This window comes from Phalacrocorax carbo, chromosome 9 (assembly GCF_963921805.1).
Source record: "Phalacrocorax carbo chromosome 9, bPhaCar2.1, whole genome shotgun sequence".
In the NCBI taxonomy this organism is placed as follows: domain Eukaryota; kingdom Metazoa; phylum Chordata; class Aves; order Suliformes; family Phalacrocoracidae; genus Phalacrocorax; species Phalacrocorax carbo.
The window spans coordinates 5,904,916-5,924,125 of NC_087521.1; the positions used below are offsets into that span (position 1 = coordinate 5,904,916).

At 40.2% G+C, this 19,210-nt stretch overlaps 1 protein-coding gene across 2 annotated transcripts in view; it reads right to left on the reverse strand.

Annotated features, from left to right (window-relative positions):
- STXBP6 (syntaxin binding protein 6) overlaps window positions 1-19,210 on the reverse strand; it is a 130,785-nt gene that overhangs the window by 94,696 nt on the left and 16,879 nt on the right. The gene's annotated exons all lie outside the window — the stretch shown is intronic.

The window sequence follows — 19,210 nt, forward strand, 5'->3', positions numbered from 1 at the left end:
TTCAAAAGACTCCTAGAATAAGCAAAAGGAACAGGAACCATACTTTGTGGCCTGAGAACATCTTATGCTTTAAGTCACAGAAAGAAGAGGGGCAAAGTGCACAGTAGTAATATGTTAAAGTCAGACAGAAGCAGTAATTGCCTAAATATCGATGTTTGGCATGTTTGTTTCACCTGAGGCAGGCGGCCAGAGGCCTTGAGCAATTCCTACAACCTTTCATCCCAAAGGAAGGTGATCCGAGTTCTGTGCGTGTTGTATGGACCTATGGACCTAAAGAGATCAAAGGCATCAAGAGCTCTGAACGGAATATGTATTTATAAAGAAGTGATAAAAGCGGGATGCAGAACAGAAAGGTACCTTTGAGTTTACATCATCCAGTGCCTCAATCTAGCAGACCATAACACAATCCTTTTAAAGAATGAACAAAGTTCACCTAGAAGTTTTGTTTACCTCCCTTCATCACCCCAAAACCCCCCCAAACATCTACTTACAACAATAGATTATCAGGGACATCACAGAAATCCCTCAAGTGGGTAAATGAAAACCTGCCCCACTTCCAAGTAGAAGACAACACAACTGCTTTCATTCCCACACTCTGCTCTAGTAAAGGTGTATTGCTGCTGACAGTAAGAGAGGCGTACATACAGCACCATGGTAACAATAATATCCTTACTTCTTCAAGACAGAGGGTAACTGAAGAAGATGATGCAACTTCACTTGTTTCTTTTGAGACTCTGTACCCCCAATCCTCTCCAAGAGGTAGGGAAAGTTAAGTAAGAAGTAGTACAAAAAGGGGCCAAAAAGGCATATTGATGGACGGGTTACCATACATTCCAGGTCAAACAGTTCTCTGGTTCTGATGAGAACACAGCAATTCCAGACCTAGCAGCTAATGTCCTAGTAAACAGTATGGTGGGTCCCAGCTAAACTTTGTCCACAATTCTGAAGTGAGGTTCCAGTACTGCAAGCTGGCAAAATCTAACTCAAATATAAGACATATGACATTTCCGTACTGGAATTCTGTGTGTGAACAGCTGCAGACAATTAGGAGCAGACTGCTTTAAACATGCAAGAAAACAATCACACAGTCAAGAACTGCAGCAAATTAAAATTAATTGCTGCTTATGTTTTCATAGCATTTTGAATCAAGGCTATACCCATGAGTTAATAAAATAATAATGCAAGAATCAGTGGACATTGTGGACATTTATTGCCTAAGCATTTGCTTAACAGCCAAGTGCAGCAGCATTGCCTAAACATGCTTTCCCCCAGACCCTGTACAGACAGCCAGGGTGCTTCTGGAACATGCCCCAGGGAGGGAAAGGCACCTCAGTAAAAGGTGGTACAGCCCTTTCAGGGCCCCTCCAAATGACGAGCAATAGCTGGGGACCCACTTGGAGACGTTTTCATTAGGAGAGTCCCAAAATCCAAAAGCCTTGTTTGAGAATGTATGAATTTGAAAATAAGGATGGACAGCACCACATTAAGCAGCACCATCCAAACAACAAAACTGTTTGCCAAAAGACAAACGAGACCTACTTGGGAAGAACTGCCTCTGGAGTCATCTTTTTGAAACGGGAACATTTTGAATCTCACAAAAAGATTCACAGAGAAACTTAGGAACTGCCAGATGTTACAACAAAGCTCCAGAGAGACCACGTTTGCATTTGTGGAAAGTTTTATTTATTACTTCAGGACACTGGGACATTCACGGCAGCAAGAACTACTACTTCTGCTTAGAAACATTGAAAATCAGAGTCTTAAAATGTCAGCTTAATTCTTAATTAGATGTTAAGGCCAGTTATTACATTTGCCTTTAGACTTATATTTGCAGGCTGAACTGTCAGAGTTTCTTCTGTCATCCCTCACAGATTTCTTGCTCCAGACGCCTCATCTCTCTAGACTCTTTCCTATTGGCCTTCATCTTTTTGAAATGCAATCCTCAAATCCGGACTCACAGCTTCATTTATGAACCAGAGTCAACTAGAAGAACTACTTGGTTGGTCACTGGAACAGGCTCCACAGGGAAGTCGTCACAGCGCTGAGCTTGTAAGAGTCCAGGGAACATCTGGACAATGCTCTTAGTCATATGGTTTAGTTCTAGGCAGTCCTGTGACGAGCAGGGAGTTGGACTCTACAATCCTTATGGGCCCCTTTCAACTCAAGATGTTCTATGATACTATACAGACCTTACAGCGGACACTCCTGTTTATACAGCTACTGCCATAGGTGGATCTTTTCCAACAGGTCAGAAAAAGACAAGAGCTTCAGTTCAACATCTACCACATTCTTCAATCTTTTTTTTTCTGAAAAAGAGACATTTGACATCTGAGTAACTAATTATTCCCACTTAACAGGGGATTTTTGTACTTACTAATTTCCAGCTATCTCCCCAATACTGTAAGATCATTTTAAATTCCAATCCTGTCTTCCAGCACTTGCAGGTCTCTGGATTGACACCAACCGAAAGTCAGGATGTACATTCTGTGTGCTGTCGCTTTAGTTAGTTAAAATTGTTTCAGACCTAACACAGCCTCCCTTTGCTCCTCCAGTTAGAACTAGGAAGATACCAACTCCTCTGAGTACACTTCTGCAATCATTTTTGTGTTCCTGCATCTTACACTACTTCCACGTAGACTTAATTTCCTTAGATCACTCATGACTAACATCACATGAAACAGTATCAAAGGCCCCATTAAAGTTGATATATCTGCCAGTTCCAACTTATTCACATGGCCTAATACTTTGTGACAGAAACAAATCAGTTGGTTTGAAATCTTTTTTTTGAGTTCTCTCTCCAGTCACCCTCTAATTCCTTAAAAATAGGTTTTATTGCATTGTTTGTCCAATATTTTGGCAAAAAAGTCACTAAAAATTAAAGAATCTTGGTGAGGAGCAGCAGCCCGCTTTCCCCAGGGAAAAGGGAACTGGTTTGAAGGACTGCAGTTTGAAGCATGCACAGTTTCTTTCAGCAGTGTGTGTTGTTTCACATTTAATTTATGCCCACATCATGCATTTGTGGTGGCAAAAATCACTGATTTCCTTGTGCACTTTTCTTTCTTATGACAGCACAAGTGTTTAAGTGGCAGCGCAGTGAACTAGACAACAGAATTAACCCAGGTTTAATCCTGTTTAAAAGAAGAAAGTGATTAGTTTTGGTTTTACTCAAATCAGCTCCCTGACTCCGTTCACAACACAGCTGTGTGTCAGCACACGGGAAGGAAGAGCAGGGGTAGGATTCAGGCTGCCTGATGCACCAGCAGCATTAGTTTACAAGGATCATGAAACTGCTGTTTAAAGACAGAACCTGAAATGTCTGGAGCTTTCATCAAATAGTGAAACTGGCTGACTGAAGACATGGCATGGAGCCAAGCTAGAAGAGTTTTTCAAAAATCAAAACTTGCAACAAAAAAAATTAATAAAAAGTGGTAAAACAGAAGAGTTCATATGGGGCTTCTCCTTGATAAGAACAAATATGTCTTAAGTTAGGAGCAAATTTCTTGGTATACTGACTCCATTATTTGTTGGGTTAAACATAGGCATGGCAAAAAGGCAGGTTGGAAGTTAGGCTCTGTTAGCATGGAGCATGATTTCTGCACTAAATCAGACCCTGTTGTATACAGTAATATACAAAAAATATTATGCAGTGATATTACTGCAGCACACCCTACATAACCAGAACACACTATGCCATGGCAGCAACTCTTGCAAGACATCTCACAGGAATCTGATTTTGACTTAGCATAAACAATCACACTTGCTTAATAAGGACAAACTCTGCAAGTACAATGTACTGATCACTGAAAAATGCGGTGTTAAATGGCTTCATAATTCAGTGTACAGATTGCCAGAGAGATAGTATATTACCACACTATTAGCTGAAGGTGTTTTAAAGAAAAAGAAAGTGTTTCAGTTAACAGGTAGCACACAGCACTCTTGCCAGTGCCTTACTCCAACCAATATACCTCAGTACACTCTTAAATCATGTTTTCCAAATCCTCACAGCTCCATTTCCATTCCTTCTCACATAACTGGTATTAGTACAAGCTGCAAATTTCTGCACATTGCATTCATCTATTAAATGCAATATTCCAGAAGAGAAGCAGGGGACAAAGTGAGGTCTCTCAGGGTGAAGACTTTCAACTTTCTGAACTGTTATCTGCAACACCCATGTCAGGGGGCGGGAAAAGGGAAGTAAACTCTTTCTTATTATGTTCCTTTATATTCCTTCAACGCTAGCACAGAGTAATAGAATGGGATAAGGCATAATATCAAGGGATTAAAACATTCTATTTCATCCACCCAAGGTGAATCAACTTTCTCTGGTAAGCAAATATTTTTTTCCAATCACTCCAAATGATTGAGCAGAATCACTTACTAGCAAAATGCATAATTCTTAAGAATGGAATAGGTCTGGGGATATCAGAATCTCTGTAAGGACAGAGAGATTTCTGTGAATATCACACCACTGTTTTACTTGAGGGGAAAACAAGAACTGTGTAAAAGTAGTAAACCATCTGTTGGCTGTGTACTGATATTTTCTAGCAGTTAACTAAATGCAATTTTCTTTCTGGCAAATAACACGAGCTGAACACATTTCTGACATGCTGCATAGTTCTTCCCAGGAATCTTCCAACAGTAAGCATCACCCCTTTCAAAATGGGTGAGCCCAATAAAGCTTGCAAAACTGCACACAGTCCTGCAAACAAGAGAAATTATGGAAAAACTAGTCTGCTCCAGTATTTTGTTCAAGGGTTATCGTCATCTCAGGAGTTATTAAAAATGCCATCCATGGTTTTTATCCCCCTACTATGTTTGGTTGCTTAGCTCTGCACTCCTGACACAATTCAGGGGGAAAAAAAAAGACAATACCAAAAAACACAACACTGCAGACAGACCCTGTACGCTCGAAGACTTTCTCGGGGTTTTGGGAGGCTTTTTAGTTTTGAGTTTGTGTTTGGTTTTTTTGTGTTTTTTGGGGTTTTTTTTAGTGAATGGTTTGTTGTTCAGTCTCACAGAAATCTGAGAAAAACTAGAAGGGAAACTACTGGCTTCTCCTTCTCCCTTGATGCTTTCATAGTAATTTGCAGTTTGTGATCAGTGGTAGAAGTATTCTATCTTAACAACTAGAAAATTTCCATTAAACACGGAGGTGGTGGGGAGAAATCATCTTGTCAAGTGATAGCTTGTTGGACCCTAAAGAGTCTTTTTTTGAAGTAAAAAGAGTGCTTCCCCCTCTGCACTCCCTTCAGGGACCAGGTAGTGACTTCTTGAGGATGTGAAAGCTTTCATCAGGTTTATGAATCTGGACAAACCAATACATTTTAGATTAAAAAAATCTTACAGGTCAGTCTGGCATTAATCAATGTATGGGATACCTGTAGAACACATTATGATATTTTACAGTCCTACACTAAGTTCTGAGATCAGCAGTGTAACAGCACAGTGAGGGATGAAAGAGGGGAACCTAGATATCCAAAACAAACAAAAACCATCCTTCTCTAGTTCCTGCTATTATGTGTTTCAATTTTCCCGACAGAGATAGTGGAATACCCTTCTCTTAATGTTTTCACTTCAAATAATTACATAGGTTTTGCACGCCTGACCTGAGACAATACAGCGTGGAAGCACGAGAAGGTGGACCGAACAGTGGCATCTAAGCTTCTATAAGCATCATCTTATTCAAGGAGGGGGGATGGGACAGGACGATAACATGAAAACCCTGCAACATTCATTAAATGAAGTTGCTTCTTGCCCACAGAACCTATATTTATAACCCCTAGGCTTGTACCAAAGTACAAGAGCTGTTTAAAATAAATCAAAAGCATACAATGTGCATCTCTATTAGACTGATCCCAGAAGATACCAGCTCAATGTATCAGATATCCTTGCAATCTTAATGTCACTGGCAACTTTACTGTGAATGATTTACATTGTCGATAAACAGTGGGCACAGCTATAGACCCCGAAATTACATATATCTTCACAGGCTTTCACAAAGAGAATTATAGCACCAAAAGTACAGCAAATTTAGAAATATACGTTTTCAAATGGACTAAGAATTTCAATTTCCCCCATCAGATACAGAAGTATAATAATTGACAACATCCACACCAACAAATCCTCTATAATGGTTCTGTGCCGAAATCAACTTAATACATCCCACATCTGGTGCTGAGCTGTGAACACTGATATTAAAACCAAAATGGCACCTCCAACCTTCAAACTGTTTACTGCCAGAAGTCACCTGAAAAATACAAAAAGGTACTTTGCATGGTAACATCTAGATAAAATGGCATCCAACTGAAAGAACAACCTCGTATCCCATACAGCCTTATGATTTTTATCCCACAAATACTTTCTGCAAGATCAATAGGAAGAAAAAGATTACATCTTTAAGACATCTGAATATAAGGTCAAACAACTGCCAGCCACACGTCCCATTGTGCACAGCCTAGAAAAGAATCCACGTAGATACATACATGCTTGTCTCAAATGTAATATTCTTCCAGCATAAATAGCCTCATGAAAATCTTCCACATGTGCAAAACCAAACCACCATGAAGCAATATTAGCAACCCATACAACAGGTCAAGGACAGAAATATCCAGTTACAAGTAGGAAAACTGTTTCACAAAGAAATCAATCTAGTCCCGTCCTCAGCCAAAAGGAGCTTTTCAGCACCAGTTTTTGCCAGTTTAACTGTGGGATGCTGCCAAATAAAGTGGTCAACATCCTTAATTTCCCTGTTTTTTGCCAATTCATCAGAACGCTAATCCTATACTAAAATTTACAGCTGCACGTCAGTAGTATCACAGTGGAACTGGTGGGAATACACACTACTTTCAGAAATAATCTACAGTTCACTCTTAATTCAGTCTTGAAGCTTTACTCTCACCTCTTCAGATCCCTTTAGAAACAACCCTGAGAATGACATTCTTAAATTTTATTATTCTTGAATCCTAAAATGAGGTCTCAGAGGCACTGATGTGATGTGGCCTGTTACAAGGAACCTATAGACTCCTCTCCACAGCTTTGATCTTTCTCTTTCTTTACTCAACAGGACATGCCACCTCTATTCATCCTAACACCATCCTGCATTCAAAACTATTGAACTACTTTGCCTTTCAAGTAGCCTAACAATCATCATAAGTAGTTAAAAGCAATTAGGACCAGTCAGTAATTAACTGCTTATCACACCCTGCATCCAGAAAACTTTACAAGCATATCTTATATTACACCGAGTGATCTCTTTGCTAGAGGATTTTCCTTTCACATATTCTGCAGACAGATGATACAAACCAAAAAATTCAAAGAGGTATCATCAGCATTATCTCTAGACTCTCAACTCCAGACCACCCACCTACAAAATGAGCTACACTAAAAGGAAAAAGTTAATTTAATAACTGAGTGATCCAAATCAAACTTCACTTCATCTTTACCTTTTACTTTACTTTTTATTTCACACAGTCAGTATGTAAATAAACAGGACTTCAGAACCTGATACTTGTCTAGTCACTAGACTAAACCACTGTAACAATTTACTTCAAACACATTCACTTCAGAAAGGCTAACGAGATTTAGCAAACAAGCTGCAGAACTTACACAGGTGGCTTAATCACAATACACAAGTTCTACCACCTAAGGATATGCTTGCATGTTTAAGGTAACTTAAAATACATACAAGTCTATACATAAATTCTTCTGCAATTAAGACAAACAATGTACTCAAAAACTTTAAGAAAGTAACATTAAGGCTCATTTCTGTGTCTGGTTCATCCACATTAAAAACAGCACTTCAGCAACATTAGAGTGGATAAAATAAACAAACACTACATCCACCTTCACAGACTTGTAATCTAGAGAGTAACCAGCAGTTATCCTCTGCACAGTCAGAGGGACAAAAAGATACAGGTAAAACAAATATATGTCTGTCAAAACAGTACAGGTACAGTGAAGAAGCTTACCGAAGAGAGCAATCCCATCTTCCAGTGAAGACGGGAGACGTAGAGAACATTCACTGAAATACCAGTAAAAAAATTAAACAAGTATAATAACCGCAAGCGCAAGAGGCCCTTGATTTTGCCACAAGAGATAAAAAAATTCTCCACAGTCCAGATGAAGAGGTTATATGGGTTGAAGAAACAAGTTTTACATCACCATCTCCTATCAGGAGAGCAGAAAGAACCCACAATCTGCCAGAAAAACAAATGAGCTATGGAAACAGGGAGGGCAAAGCCCCACTTCTCAAAGCACTATGATGCCATCAGAACAGGAATAGATAAATTGCACTGGGAGTACATATACCCTCGTTTTGTTCAGCCTCCACAGCTCTCCCCTCATGCACTGAGGAAGTCATGTCACCCTAGAAAGCAGTCAGGCTGGTCAAGCATGATTTACCATATTGGCTCTTACTGCTCAGCTTCTTTGTCCTTCATGTGCCTGGAAATAGCTTCCACTGACAAAACTCAAGAGCCTGCTATGACTTCTTACAACAAAAAGCAGGTGGGGAGGGGGGGAAAGATAGGGTAGGTATTGTCTTTCACATCACTTACTCTGTTGCCTTCACACCATTTCTCAGCTGTGATCCTCTGCATGCCCTATCAGCACCTCACTGGTCATTTATGTTCTTAGACACAAATATTTATCTGTTGTACTAAGAACGTGCTGTTGACAAACTCAGTCCCAACAATGAAAAAAGGACAGCATGAACACCAGTTAAGAAAGCTGAATCTAAAACCTATCCAATGCAGATGAGGAAGATCAGAATTGTTTGCAGATATGGTCAAGTATATGCATCTGCTTTGGCCTGTGCTTCTTAATTGCATTTTAAAATGTGATGGCTTTCTATAAAACACTCAGGAAACTTCTGTCGGACGCAGGTACAATATATTCCAATTCGTGGAATCAGAATTTATCCTCAGTTTATTCTGTAAGCAAGAGGTAAAACAGCTAATGCTGGTGACAGTTCAGGAGTACATCTATGTACAACTGCTGGCACTATTTTGTTTGCTAAACAGTAATTTGCCATTCCCACATAACAGTGGCTCCAAAGCAGGGAAATTTACTGTGTGTTATCCCCACTCAATGGCTTCTCAGTGAAAAAGTAAACCCATTGTTTCAAGGCTACTGACTTCAAATGGATTCTACCCAAAAATGTTTCTTCTGGGCAGGGAAGTGTCCCCACTTCCTTACTTTCTATCCAAGAATATGAAAGTATTTTTTTTTCCTTCTTCTATTTGACCCCTGGGCTGAGACAATGTGGAGATATAGTTCTCCCATCTGAGTGCAGTCATAAATGCTCCGAGCCAGGAAAAGAAGGTTCCTCCTAAGGGCTTGAGCAAAACACACGGGTTGCAAAAGATCCCAGCCCAGCCAGGGAGGAAAGACACTTCATTCTTCTCTGGCAATGGATGTGAAACAGTTGTAGAAGAAGGCGGCACCCATCCCTGACTAGGTTTGATATCTGAAAGGGTATCTGCAGAAAAGCTGTTCCCTCTCCAACACTGCACTGAACTTATAAAATGCCACGCCTTGATATTCAGAGCCTAAGCATTATTTTTTTTTTTTAAACCTGCAGTGTCTAAATAAAATCAAGCTATTGCTTCAGGAGATTAATTCTGTATTTGTTTTACTGTGGAAACCTGGGTCCTAGTGGAGGCCAGGTCTCCACTCAGAAGCACTAAAGGTGCTCCACAAAGGTCATATTATGGAACATGGTTAGGGTGTGGTGAAACCCAGGCTTAGGCTTTACCAGCCTGGACTACAGCTATGTGTGGGATGACCCTGAAAGACATATGAAACAGTTCAGTGAGACTTTTGTACCCTAATGGTCTTGCCAAGTACAAAAGTAATTTGTTCAAGTAATGATAAACCTTCTGTCTCCATTATATATTAATATAAATAAAAGAAAATGTGAAAATTAAAACTCCCACAGAAAAACAGACCCTAAAGAGGAAATAAAACCATGGGTGGGCCTATGACTAATAGCTGGTGTAATGATCCCACTGCTTAATGAGATTGCTAGACAGAGAATCTGAATGTGGGAATATACACAAGAGACCCAGACACAGGGCCACTGACCACTGTGGTAACAAAAGATCTCTGGAAGCACATGGTATCCAGCAGCTGAGGTACAAAATAAATTAGATTCTTTTAAGGGACTGGATCAGTTTCCATATAAATCAAGTTTAGAGATTTAATAAAAAAATCTAAAAGAGAAGCTCAAGTGCAAAGTGATTATGCTGATACAACCGTGTACATTTCTGCCAACAGAACAGTTGCTGTTCTCACCTTATGAACTACAGCACCAAATCCGGAGAATAGTTATACAATATCCTTGCTAGTCAGTATTTCAAAGTCTACTACATCTCCCAGAAAAATTAGAAAGAATGGACTGAGTCACCTCAATTTCTTCTTGTAAATAAATCATAACTTAACTAAATACCTCACAAATAGAGCCTCAGAAAAAAGCAAGTGCAGAACAGCTTCATTTTCAACCACCGTTTTCACTGTACTAGTGCTGTAATACTGATTTTCAAGTAGTTTGTGTTTAAAATCCAATTTTCTTTGAAATATTTCTGTACTTTTTGCTAGTTTTTCCCCTCAATTATGGTATTTACCCATATATAAATTTATGTCGAAACTGAACTGGCAACAACATACTGTTCCTCATCACTCTTGCTATATTTTTCATTCCCTCTCATTGCGTTCAGATTCTTACTTTTACTAGTATAGAAAATTTTGTCCACATCCCTTCAATCCTTTTAATGGGGAAGAAAAGGAAACTGCTCTCCTGGAAAAGAGTTCCTAGTACAATAAAGGCTCAAAAGTAGAAGGCCATGTGCAATTGTGAAAAGAAGGTAAGTTTTACTGACTTCACAATATAGTTTTTCTTTTTGGAAAGCACAGTGAAAACCCTTAAGTCTTCTCGTGATCTCATTGCGCTGAGACCAGCACAGTGCCCAAACCCATGACTCATTCTGATCCCAGCAAAAAAAATTGCTGGGGAGACAGATGTTTTGTTTACGATGAATTAATTCTGTCAGTATGTCTAGCTCAAAAATATCAGGCTTCTCTTTGCATGCGGAAGATAAAGCATGACAGTCATGCTCCTGCCGTACTTTTTTCTGAATACTACTGTGTTAAAGCTGAAATGGCAGTGGATGCTGCTGACACCTGAACAACTTATTTAGGAAAAAGAAAAACACTGTCTTGCCAATAAAGATTTCAATTCCCAGTTATGATCTGTAAAAATGTGTAACTTCTAAATAGTCAGGTTTCTGGCTTTAAAGCTTATTTACATAGGTCTTATGCAGCAAAAACTTATTATTTGTTTCTTGAGACATAAAATTAAACTAAGGCCCAAGTACAGTTTGTTAAGAGATAATGAAATTGAAAGATATAACTTTCAGCATTGTTCAGTTTGACATCACACCTAAAAACAGTAGTGTTTTCTCACTACACACTTGAATAACATCAGTGGAGCTATGCTAACTTAAGTAGCTACTAAATGATGTTTGCCTCTTCCCCTTATAATATATTTACTTTTTTGTCTACCCCTAAAATACACAAAATCCCAGTATGAATCAGTTCAGAGGTATTTACTTATGATGCACACCTGTGTTCTCCTCTCCCAACCCCCATCATCACCATATCCTCCTTTGTGCATGGCTCATTGTTTTCTAACATAATACTTCTCCCTTGCTCTCAAGTTTCTTTTATAATGCTACTCTAAGGTGTATCTCATTTGCATGGCAGTGAAGAAAACCCAGCACTTCAAAACATTAATGAAGCTAACTACCCATACCTTAGTGAAATCCTTGGGACTGGAAACCAGCTCCAGACACCATCAGAAACTCCTCACTTCCAATTATTTTATTTATGCTCAAATCTATCACATTTCACTAGTATTTGAGGGGATCTGTGCTCTTTTTTGAATGCCCTAGATACTGTTAAATATAGCACAAGAAACATCTTTCTCACGGTTTTCATACCAAATGCAAGAATAGACATGCATCCATGCAGCTGAAATGTTAACAATCCGGAAAAAACCCTACGGCAATTAACAAACAAATGTATGCCTTTACTCATCTGAGCTGCAGATGTAGCCCAAACTAGTCACTCTGAGGAACAGATGTAATTTGAGCTGGTGGTGTAAGAGTTTAGTACCACCATATGACACGTGTAACCATTTCCTTAGTAAACTGTACACTTACTTTGATATGAAAAACACAAACCCACTATAAACACCACCTCACTACCATCCTTGATTTTTCTCGTTTTACAAAGCGAGAAACATGCAACTGTTAAATTAAGGTATATTAATGGCATTGTCAGCTATCTGACAATGCCACAAAAGTACAGAACATAACAGCTAGAGGTCAGTTGTATCATACCAAGTTCAGTACGCCAGCACATTCATCAGCCTATCACTGCCTGATAGCCAGAGAACTGCTGGGTTTAGAGAAGTGATTTTGGCATGTTCCCGCTGCGTTGTTCCCAATAAAGTCAAATTAATCTAGTCTCAGAGCTATGAAAAGCAATATTAGAATTTTGCCTCTTTTCCTCTACCTTCTACCCTAAATAAAGTCAGCCAGCAAGCATCTCCCAAACGGAATAGGCAGTTGTGGAACATGGGAGAAAATACTCTCACAAAACCATTTGCCTTACATAGCACCCGTAAGAAGATAAACATATAGGAGTACTAACCTTATTTAGGTTCAGCCAACAGCAAAAAAACAAGCCATCTTACACCATATAAAGTAAGACTCGTGGAAAAACTCTGACTTGTTGCTGTTGTAAACCCTACGATCTTTGGCACATGAATTAGACAAAAAAAAGTTCTTCACATACTAATTCTTATTTAGCATAAAGAGGAAAGACAAGACATAGATGAAGGGAATACTGGAAGTAATCCTCTTCTCAGCCAAGGTTTAAACATCTGCAAGAAGACATCTGCAAACAAGCAACGACAAGCTGTTATTTCCATAACATTCAATCTGACCAAAAAATAAAATTGTACATTGGAAGTATCAGCAGGGGTACATGCACATGTCCTGGTTTTGGCTGGAACAGAGTTCATTTTCTTCCTAGTAGCTGGTACAGTGCTGTGCTTTGGATTTAGTATGAGAATAACGTTGACAGCACACTGATGTGTTAGTTGTTGCTGGGTAGTGCTTACGCTAAATCAAGGACTTTTCAGCTTGTCACGCTCTGCTTGACTGAAAAGGCTGGGGGTGCACAAGAAGCTGGGAGGGGGCACAGCCGGGACAGCTGCCCCAAACTGGCCAAAGGGATATCCCACACCGTACGACGACATGCTCAGCGCATGAACTAGGGGAAAGCTGGCCAGGGGGCTGCTGCTCAGGGACTGGCTGGGCATCAGTCAGCAGGTGGTGGGCAACTGCCTCACGCATCACTTCATGTGTTCTTTTAGTATTATTATTTTACTACTATGTTATTTCAATTAAACTATTCTTATCTCAACCCATGAGGTTTTTTCCCCGCTTTTACTCTTTTGATTCTCTCCCCCATCCCATGGGGTGGGGGGTATGAGCTAGGAGCTGTAGTGCTTGTCAGCTGGGGTTGGACCATGACAGGGTAGATATATTAAAATTGTACAGCACCTTATTGTTAGAGAATAAATTTACAATACATATGTCAAAGACAAAGCTAGTCAAATTTTTAAAAAGCTATTATGTTGTCAAAAAAGACTGCCATATGTTCATGACATTTCTGTAATAGAAAATAACCTCAGTCCAGCCTTCTGCACATCTGACAGCCACAAGTGCCTCGCAGTCTTTTACTCTTTTCCAGTAAAACCCCTCATATTTAAATACACATTTTAAACAGTTCTATTATTTAATTTTACAGCTAAAATTTTGTATAGGTTTTGTCAAGACCCTGACAGGCTGAACTGGCCCTGCCCAGCCCCCCAGGACTCCCCCCGCACCCTGACCAGGGCCCAGGGCCCCACGTCAGCCCCAGCCATGCTGCAGCAGGGCTGGCTGGTCTCCAGCTCCCCACAGCCCTGCCCAGCCACCAGCCCTGCTGGCCCACATCCCAGCCTGGCCGCAGCCCATCCCTACGGCCCTATCTGACCATGGTTCCCCTCAGCAGGCCAGATCCCGCCCCACCTGCTGTTGGGCTGACGTCCTGGCCTGGCCTCAGCTTCTCCTCTTCCCCAGGGAGGTGCCCGATGCGCCAGGCTGGGGCTGCCCCCTGCCCTGGCTGCGAGCCGCAGGGGAGCCCCCACTGCTCCTGGGGTCCTGGCCACAGGGAGCCACCAGGCCCATGGGCACAAGGCCAGGTATGAAAGAGAGACTCAAAGCCATCAGCAGCTGTTTGCACAAGGATGATATACATCAACAACAGCTTGAGCAACCATACTAAGCAGCAAGCAGGATCCAAAGCCTGTACCGACTCAAGCCTTTTGCTATCACGCAGTTATTCCAAGTCTCATTGTGACAGGGAAAGGGAAGAACAAAGGAATTGAACAAATGAAATGGATTTTTACTTGCTTTCAGAAGGTTTTAACTAATGGACTGCAGAGCACAAGAGAGACTACTGTAGAAGCTACCAGTGAAGGACGGCCAACCTGTAAGAGCAGAAAAGCACAAGGAAGGAAACAAACACCTAACCATTGCTTGCACACAGTAAGATCTCTGATCCAGCAGCAGCAGCCAGCCTGAGCTATTTTTCTTTTTCAAGGAAAAGTTAGTTATGATAAGAGGCTGCCCAGAACAGCAGCTCCGCAGTGGGACAGAAGACAGCACGCATCTGAAAGCTATACCACTGAATCAAAAACTTTGTGCTTATTTGTGGTTAGCAAGGGCAACAAGGACTTCAGAACTGCAGATGGAGATCTTCAGAGGGAGGGCTGCAAAACTTCTGCAGAATGACAGCAGCAGCCTGTTTTGACTTTGACCTAGAAAGGCTATACCCTCTCCCTTAGTCACCATGCCTCCTGTAGGCAAGCCTCAACGCACAGAGCCGAAGTGACTAATGACAATCTTCAAAACGCTCACCAGCATTGCAAGAACATACTTAGTCCTTCTGACAAACTTTCAGCTGAAATCTAGTGGGAAAGAAAAATGACAAGAGCAATTCTAACCTAATAGGAGCACATTAAAAAAATTGGTTCGATGACATGGTCAAGAAATCCAAATCAGACAGGAGGCAAAGGACCTGCCAAGCCTTGCCAGTTCTTCCACTCTAAGACAATGAGATGGACAACTGCTTAGTTACAGAATCCAACACATCATACCAGTGTCAGTAAAAATTCCTTCTTATTCAAACACAATAGTTCACACATAAAAGTAGTAACTGCTCAGACTGCAACTGATCCTTATCAAAATTTATCAGCATCCTGGGGGCATAATTCCATTATAGTGAGAAGATAAACAAAGCAGACCAGAAAGGAAATTTCGGCATGAAACGGTGTCACTTTGTGCTCAATATGGTTCCCTTTTAATACAGTTCAGCCACAAGCAATCTTCTGAGTGTCAGAGACTCTAGCCTGTCAACTTCAGTTAAAAAAATAAACCCTGAACTTATAAGCATATCTGAACAGAAAAAACCAAGAAGTTTCAAGTAGATAGCATTGTTATTTTAGAAGTGAAAGTGACATTAACACTTTCAACCTGACTTTGAGCAATTTGTGCAGCTGTTCAGAAAGAGTTAAAACTATTGCACAGATCACTAGGAAGTGTAACTATTGATAAGACACTGGCTACAAACCTTAACAGTTCAATTAATTCTACCTCTCAGAGTGCTGGCTATATATGAAAGAAGAGACTGCAACTTCTCCCTGAACAGTTATGAGAATTTCTGAGGTCATATTTCACAATAACATTTGGTGAATTTCAAATGTTTAGTTATTTCGCAGAGGTTCTCTCTTCTTTTGGTCAGTGGATGTATGAAATGATGATCATAACCGCCCATTGTAAACAAGAACTGTTATATCCACATGTTGATAAACTGATTCTTCTCAGCCTTTTCTGTTGCATAAAAAGGCAACATTTTGAGATCTGAAAGAGAAAAGGGCAACAAACTATAAATAAACTAGCGCTATTACCAGAAAACTATCAGTTAAGAATTTCTGATAGTAGAAAAACACCAAAAACAACGGAACAACTTATTTCCAGGGACAGGACTATAGAGTGGGGAAGTTCTCATTCTGAAAGAATTTCAATTCATACTGAATCTCAGAAAATAGGTCTGGAAAGCATTTCAAAAGATCCAGTCCCTCCTGGGGACAGCTCTGGCATAGGTTTACAGCTGGTATTTCTATAAGCTGTCTTTAATGCCACCCCAAGGTAAACTCCTTCCAGAGGTATTTTTCCCCCCAGGAGATGAAACCAGGAAGTGTCATTCCTAAATCTGGCTAAACCAAAGAGAACCCATCACTTCGTGCATATTAGACAAAAAAGGAAACAAGCTATTCCTTGTCTTGTTTTAATATCCTTTTATCCTACTTGCTACTAATGTCATTTATACCACTCAAGCCTCAGTTGCTTCTACATAATAGTTCAAACTCAAACACCACCAAGTTGCCTACACTAAATGGATAGGTATCTTAAAAAGTAGTAATAAAGCTAGGAATCTGGCATTTTAAAACCAGGAACTATTGTCCATGTGTTAATGTAAAATTAGTTTGAACAGCATAAGAAGTACAGATCTCAGTCTTCTAAACCCACATGTAAAACAAAAAAAAATAAAGAGCTTTTATTTAATACTTGATAATCATGTCATCTTGCATTTGACAGATCAAAACAGTAGACATCTGTCCTTCCAAAAGGCAACCATTTGTACTCATTACAGAGCATAAAGCTCACGTCTGACAGATGCACATCTTGTTTGCATCACACTTAAATTACATCACTCTGCCAAGCATTGCTGTCTCATCAGCATTCTGTATTATATCATGCCCATACTCGTGACACATAAGGTAATTGCAGCGCTTATGCATACAGTAAATGTATTCAGACTCATAGGTCATGTGCATCCATGCCAGAACAGCTCAGCACTTTTGCAGCAAGTAGTAGATGAAACGTTGTATGAACAATAAATGGTGATGCTGCCAAGTGTTAGAAGGCAGGCTCCTTTCCAGCTGCTAAAGAGATCCCACAAACCCATTAAAAACAGTGCAAGAGGATTAATGCAATCTACAAGAAATCAAGCACAATTCTTAAGTGTCTGTTTGCAAGTGGATTTGAAAACTGTCATTTACACTGAAGTTGTCATTTTCACTTAACTAAAAATCCACAGCGAGAGCCACCAAGCACCCAAAAGGAGAAGGAGACCGGAGACAGAGTGCATTCATAAAGAGAGGTTAGGTGAAGCATTAAATTAATCCGGTCACTCTCCAGAGACAGCTGAAGTCAAAAGAAAAACGTAGGATACCGATTCACAAAATTGCTCCTTATGGTTATTAATTGCTACAAAAACAAATTATGTGCGTGCCTTCAGTTACAAAGTTCTGCCCTGTAGCAAGCACGTTCCAGACAGAAACAGCCACCAGTTTTCCTTCTATTCTATTTCCTTCTATGAGGCTTAGACTGCACATACCTTCTGGGGTGATGAAACATGCTTACTAAGCACTGCCCACAGCAACACAGTCATACAAAACTCCACATAACATCCTCTCAGTCTCTTGTGAATTAGTTACCTTGAAGAACAGCAACAGGAATTCATTAAAAGTATCCTTAAATTGTATGGAAAAGCAAGATGCCAGTTACACCTTCTAGCACAAACCAAAATGTTCATCTACAAGCAGAGAGCACACCTCTTCCACTAAGCCAAAGCAGCAAAAGATATTATGAACTTCAGTAACAAACAGTAACATTTTAGGCGAACAAGTCGTTTAATAATAGAGTGCTCCAAATTAACAGGGAAAAAAAAATAAAAAAGGGAAAGATCAAAGTAATTAGTGGTAATTCTCTTCCAAGTAAATAAACAGATGCAAACTGAAAACATACTGAAATAAAACACTAGAGTTGGAAGTTCACCTTCATAATTAGTAACTTTCTGCTGTCCCACATAGTTTCCCTCTTGCCATTTGTCATGGTTTAGCCCCAGTCAGCAACCAAGCCCCACCGAGGCACTCGCTCACCCTCCCCCCAGCGGGATGGTGGAGAGGACCTGGAAAACAAGAGTAAGAAAACTCATTGGCTGAGATAAGAATAGTTTAATAATTGATAAATAACAATAATAAACTGTAATGGAAAAGAAAACAATGAGAGAGACAACACCCAGGAAAAACAAGTGATGCAACAGCTCACCACCCACCGACCGATGCCCCACCAGCCCCCGAGCAGCAATCGCCGCCCCCGGCCAACTCCCCTCAGTTTATACACTGAGCATGACATCATATGGTATGGGGTATCTCTTTGGTCAGTTTGGATCAGCTGTCCCCCCTCCCTTCCCATGCTCTGCACCTGGCAGAGCAGGGGAAGCTGAAAAAGTCCTTGACCAGCATAAGACCTACTCAGCAACAACTAAAACATCAGTGTGTTATCAACATTATTCTCATACTAAGTCCAAAACACAGCATTACACCAGCTATTTGGAAGAAAATTAACTATCTCAGCTGAAAAAAAGGACACCATTTTTCTTCTGAGACAGCATTTCCACGTATGATGACAGGGGGTTATATGGTTTGCCTCCAGTATACCCATGGTATTAAACCAATGAGAAAAAAGGGAAAAAGGAAAAAGAAAAGAGTATGCAAAGGCCAGACTTTCAAGCTGTTCTCACTTGGGCATAATGACAATATCCATAGGGGGAGACTGCCTTTCTCTTCCTGCTCTGTTTCAAAGTCATGGGTGTTTGATCTAAGAGCACTGCTGTGGGCACTGGTGGAAAGTGGTAGGCAAATGGACCTTCTTCAGTTACTCTGAAACTACGACATGGAAAATAATTCAGAAAAAAGGATCCTTTCTATTTCCAGAATATGATGTAAAGTATCTGCACTACCAATGAAGTCTAGAATTTAGAAATAATCATAATCTGCATTAACCAGCTAGCACTGGTATTATGCAAGCTTCACTATGATATCAATGCTTTTTTAAAACTTAATCACGAGCTCGAATCACTAAACATCATTGATGCCTACCGACTTGTAGACTAAAAAAATGCTTGCAATGAAACCTCCAGTTGCCTTATGAGATTGCATTTTTGGAGAAGCATTTGCTGGCAGTCTCACTGT